The sequence below is a fragment of the Emydura macquarii genome, unplaced genomic scaffold (assembly GCF_026122565.2).
Source record: "Emydura macquarii macquarii isolate MOO-44397 ecotype Brisbane River unplaced genomic scaffold, CSIRO-AGI_Emac_v2 contig_3398, whole genome shotgun sequence".
In the NCBI taxonomy this organism is placed as follows: domain Eukaryota; kingdom Metazoa; phylum Chordata; order Testudines; family Chelidae; genus Emydura; species Emydura macquarii.
This window is the reverse complement of record NW_027133535.1, coordinates 1-5,956: the sequence shown is the minus strand read 5'-3', so window position 1 is coordinate 5,956 and position 5,956 is coordinate 1. Positions and strand designations below refer to the sequence as shown.

At 46.8% G+C, this 5,956-nt stretch overlaps 1 pseudogene; it reads left to right on the top strand.

Annotated features, from left to right (window-relative positions):
- Positions 1-722: 722 nt before the first annotated feature.
- LOC137144194 (olfactory receptor 10K1-like) lies at positions 723-1,693 on the top strand (annotated as a pseudogene).
- Positions 1,694-5,956: the final 4,263 nt, after the last annotated feature.

Below are 5,956 nucleotides of genomic sequence, written 5' to 3'. Positions count from 1 at the left end.
ATAGGAATACAGGACAACCATGTAATTTCCCGGTCCCGATTCCGATCTCGCTCCTTCAGCTGTCAAGTGGAAGGCTCTCCCACAGAAGTTAATGTTGTAAAAAAATAATTGAAGTGGGATCAGAATTGGAGCAAGGCAATTTCTGAGGTGAGGAAAGGTTGCAAGATTGGACCCATCATTAATGGTACAATTGAATTCCAAAACTTTTGCTCAGCTCCTTATTACTATATTGTGTGGTATAAACTTCCCAATGGTTAGCATACGTTAGAATCATAGATTAAATCATAGATCTTCAGCGATTCTATGATTAGGGTTGGAAGGGACCTCAGGAGGTCATCTAGACTAACCCCCTGCTCAAAGCAGGACCAACCCCAGCTAAAGCATCCCAGCTAGGGCTTTGTCAAGCCGCACCTTGAGAAACCACAGTCCCTACGTTGTGCTGTGTAGCTTAATTCATGTTCTTATTTAACATAACACTTAGGGACATATTTTTAAAGGTGTTTAGGCACCTAGCGGGATTTTCAAAAGCACGTAGGCACCAAAAACTCACAGATTTCATTATAGGTCCTAACTGCCTTTGGCACCTCTCGGCAATTTTAAGCACCTACTACTTTTGAAAATCTGTCCTTAATCACTTGTTGAAGTCCGTGGGAGTTCATGGATTCCCTTTCCTACCTTCGAAAGTCCTGCCTCTGACATTTAGTGTTTTTGTATTTGCCTAGATGACCCTCACGCAGAAAGCAGAAGTGTACAATCGAACGGTCATCACCAAGTTCATCCTCCTGGGATTTGGGAATCTCTCTAAACTGCAGACCCTTCTCTTCTTCCTGTTTCTAGTGAACTACATTGTGACCGTGGCCGGGAACATGCTCATCATTGCGCTAGTTGTGGCGTATCAGCACCTTCACACCCCCATGTACTTCTTCCTGGAGAACTTGTCCTGCTGGGAGATCTGCTACAGCTCCACCATCCTGCCGAGGATGCTGGCCAGTCTCCTGACTGGGGACAGGACCATTTCTGTTAGTGGATGCCTCATGCAGTGTTATTGTTTTAGTTTCTTGATGTGTGACGAGTGTTGTCTCCTAGCCATGATGTCTTATGACCGGTATCTAGTGATATGCAAACCTCTGCATTATTCAGCCTTTATGAATGACAGATTCTGTCTCCTGCTAGCAGCTGGCCTTGCATATGGGCACTTTTGGCTAGTACCATAACTGTATGTTTGATTTCACAATCAAAATGTTGTGGCTCCAGTGAAATTGATAATTTCTTTTGTGATCTCAACCCATTGATTAAACTTTTGTGTAATGATGCCAACTTGCTCAAATTGCTGGGTTTCATACTCGCCTCCATAGGTGTCTCTTTCCCATTTCTATTAACCCTGATATCCTACATTTGTATCATCACCACCATTTTGAGAATCCCTTCCACCACTGGGAAGAAAAAGGCATTTCCTACCTGCTCCTCTCACCTCATTGTGGTTACAACTTTCTACTGGACTATAATCATTGTCTATATTTTACCAGACACTGACACACTTTGAGACCTCAACAAAGTGTTTTCCGTCTTCTACACTGTCCTGACTCCTCTGGTCAATCCTGTCATCTACAGCCTGAGAAACAAGGAGGTCAAGGAGGCCCTGAGAAAGGTCATCAGTCAATGGATGGTGCTAACAGGACTGAAGAAGGAGTGATTGACGTGGGAATGAATCCACCTGGCTTAACTAAGAGTGGAGATAGCATCTAGGTCGTCCCTAGCTCATGCCAGTTGGGGCTTCCATGGAGAATGTGAGGACATACTAAGTTTTGGGATGGCTGTATTTCCCATTAAATATTAGAGCCCCTATTTTGCTACTACCCTTGCTGCACACATAACTATGATGTGCTCGACACTCCGCACAGTGAAATTCAAGATTCCCATACATGTTTCATCCACTCTTCTGCTCTAACTGAATTGGGAAAACACATTCTGCATAGGTTTGGATTTAGATTCCTGTGGGAGGGTTTGGCTTGTTACAAACTTTCGTCCCTCCTTGGTGTCCTGGATTCTTAAATGCTCCCTAGGGAGACTGTATTTTTTGTAGTGTCTGTTCTCTCACAAAGATTGGAAGATTTAGAAGACCCAAAAGAGATTCCTAGCTATCAATCAATCAGTAATCAATAAATAAATTACCATCTTGCTAATAGCCATTGATGGACCTATCCTCCATAAAACAGTCTTATTCCTTTTTTTAATTCTGTTATACTTTGGCCTTCACATCATCCCCTGGCAACGAGTTTTGTGTGCATTGTGTGTGCGGTGTGACAGAGTGCTTCCTCATGTTTGTTTCAAACCTGCTGCCTATTAATTTCATCAGGTGATCCCCCTGGTTCTTGTGTTATGTGAAGGGGTAAATTGCACTTCCTCATTCACTTGCTCCCTACCGTGTGTCACAGATCCACGGGATCAGTGCTACGCCCCCAACTTTGGAACAGTCTCTAGGAAGAATTAGTTCGGGTTGGTCCTGCTTTGAGTAGGGGTTTTGGACTAGATGACATCTTGAGGTCCTTTCCAACCCCCATCTTCTATGATTCTGTGATCTTTTTAGAACAACAAAAAGTCATTGTTAAGTAAAAAGTTGTAAATTGAAGAAAATGCTACTCAATTCTGTATTTGAAAAATGTCAGGATCTGTTATCCTGAAGCACGTTGGGTAAAATTATCAAAGTCCCTAAATGACTTAGATGCAGAAACCTCATTGACTTTCAGTGAATCATAGATTTTTAAGGTCTGACTTTGCTTTTGAAAAGGGAACATTGGCTCCTAAGTGTGACTCATCCCGTGCCTAGGGCAGCCATCTGAAAATGCCAAGGTCATGGTAGGCTGCAAACGGAGAGTAGGTTCTCCCAGCACTGGTGGGTGGCACTGAAACCAGACTTCCCAACCAGCCACAAACTATGCTTCTGAATCCCCACAGAAGCCAGTACACAAATACACACAGCCCCCTTTATGGCATTTCAGTTTCTGCCTCCCAATTAGCCACTGGGTCCAGTGAAGAGACCAGTTATTTAAACTATATGGTCTTTACTAAATAGGTTCCCTCTGACCCCAAAGGGTCAGCCACATCACCAGTTCAATATAAGTTTGGAACTTACCTAAAATACAACACTGCCAGCAAATCCTTTAGTATCTAAAACTAAAGGTTTATTGTAAACAGAAAGAAAGAAACCATAAGAGAAATGTTAAAGGATTAGAGCAATCAGATACATAGAAATGATTAAAAGTCCATATACATCAGGTTTCTAGAAGAATTGTGGAGTTGCAGGCTTGTATGGTTCCTCTGATATACATCCAGTAGCTGGATGGGTCTCAGTCCTTTGTTCACAGCTTCAGTTGCAGATGACTTGATTCAGTGGTAGATAGGTGTTTGAAGCTGAGTCCCGTCTGAAAGACTGGTGACTGAAGACAAAATGGATTCCCAAGGTGTAGGAAGCCGCTGTGGCCTCCCCTGGAGCCAGAGCCTGATGAAGGGCACGAGCGCCATGATTGGACCACCTCATATCCTGCCACGGAGTCTGCCCGGCAACAAGGGACCCGGGCCGTGATAGGACCACCCAGACAGTCCAATCGGCAGCAGCGGGGCGGAGCCCCGACAGGAAGGAGAAGTACAAAAGCCAGGCCTCTGAGCTCAGTAGGCCCCAGACTGCTGCCAGAGACAGACGTGCAGCCCTGCCAGCAGAGGCCTAGGCCAGAGCCGAGCCGCCGACGAACCCCGGCCCCACCTGGGCCTGGGGACTGGATAGGGCCTTCGCGGAGTTGGACCAGGCAACCCGGCCAGGACGACTGGGCTGAGCTACCCCGAGCCCGAGCCTGGGCCTGTGCTCCGGAACCACCGGACTGGGCCGAGACCCCGGAGCAGCCCGAGTGGTGGGCACCCCCGCAGGCCGGGCTGGATCTGGAGGAACTGCCGGCCGCCGAGCCCCTCCCTGAGGCGGGGCAGGACTTGGAGGAGCTATCAGAGGCCGAGCCTCTCCCAACCTGCAAGGACCTTGAGGAGCTGCCCCCTGAAGAGGAACTCCCCGCCTTACCCCCGGTCGATGAAGAGGGACTAATGGCGCTACCCCAGGCAGACTATCCTCGCAGCATGGAGGAGGCAGGTACTGGGGTCAGTGGGGAAGAAGTAGCCCAGGGACAGCCACTGCCTGTGGCTGAAGCCGCAATATAGTCGGTGTGTTGCGGCGGGAGCCCCGCCGACACAGTGGCAGCTGCTTCTGCCACTACTAGGGCCCTGGGCTGGGACGCAGCGGAGACGGGTGGGCCTGCATCCCCCTCCCCTTCCCCTTTTCCCTAGCCACCCCAGGAGAATCTCTCTCCTGACTGCTCAGGAAGCTGTTTCCTTGCTCGCTGCTCACCCTGCCTAAGGGTTGGAGCAACTGACTCCTTACTCGCTCGCCCTGACTGAGGACCTGAGCGATAGACTGGGTGCTCACCTTGCCTAAGGGTGGATTGCTAAGACTGCTCACTCGCCAAGCGCGAGCTATTCCCCTGTCTGTAGGAAGCCGCTGTGGCCTCCCACGGAGCCAACGCGCTTACACAAGGCCTCTGCCTTATATACCCTCTGGCCCTGGCCATGCGTTTTGTAGAGTTTTACAGTTTTGACATATCGATGTTACCCATATGTTAAATGACGCCTCCGCATCTAACCAACATGACACTAAGTAACTTAAAGGCTTTGCAAATTCTTCTCATTGAGTAGTGCTTTGTGCCTTAGGACTTCCATTCAAATTAAAATACAGGATCTAATTCAAGGCATTGCAGTTGGACATTAGGAAAAAGTTTTTCACTAGGTGGGTGGTGAAGCACTGGAATGGGTTACCTAGGGAGGTGGTGGAATCTCCATCCTAAGAGGTTTTTAAGCTGAGGCTTGACAAAGCCTGGTTGGGATGATATAGCTGAGGTTAGTCCTGCTCTGAGCAGGGGGTGGGACTAGATACCTCCTGAGGTCCCTTCCAACTCTAATATTCTATGATTCTATGATTCTATGAGTAGAGGGAGCCACTAAGCAGCTGCGACCACAGTATAATTTGGTTCAACGTCCTAGGGCCAGACAGGGTACCAAAAAGTGATTGTTCTGGTTTCCTGGCAGGGGCTGAATGTTATCTGCTAGCAGCGATGTCTTGTGATTGTTCTTTATCAATATGTAAACGCCTCTATTATGCAACCCTCATGAATGGGTGTCACCTAAGTGCCTTTCTGCTCTTGCTATTACTGTAGTAACCTCATTGATGTAACAGATAACTTTCTATGGCAATCAAATTTAAATTTTCACTCTGGTCCAGCTCCAGAAAGGGACTTAGGAGCCAAAACACCAGCTTGGCGCCTACATTTTCACTGTAAAAGGCTCCTGGGTGCCTGAATTTCTGCCTCTGGAAATGCGTGCTGTTGCCTCAGGGACCTGACTCAGTAGGCCTGCTCTGAGCATACCTAACTCCACACTGTTGGAAAAATATTCCAAATGAGGTTCGTTTACCCTGCACCAGATAAAAAAGAGATCTAAGCAGATAGTTGGGCAGTCTCCAAGTTTTATTTCTGCAGAGGTCGGACACTTCCCAGCAAGTGGTCAGTGTGAGACCCCGAAGGCATGCTGTCTTGCATATTTATACAAACACAAACAAACAAATTACATATGCATAAATTCTTAATGCTGATTGGTACACTCAGATTATTATTATTATTGCTATTAACGTTACACTTTCTACCTTTTCTAACTATAAACATATGCATAACATAAAAAATAAGGGCAGAAGATTTCAACTTATCTATCAGAATTGTCTAGTCTATTTCTCAAGACTGAAGAGAAAGCAAAAATTACTTATAGCTGACTCCTCATTTCTCCTGTTAATCTTTCTCTCTGACCTTGGCAGAGATAAGCACCATAAACATATTGAAGAGGAGTGGGTGGGTGATTTCAACTGCTG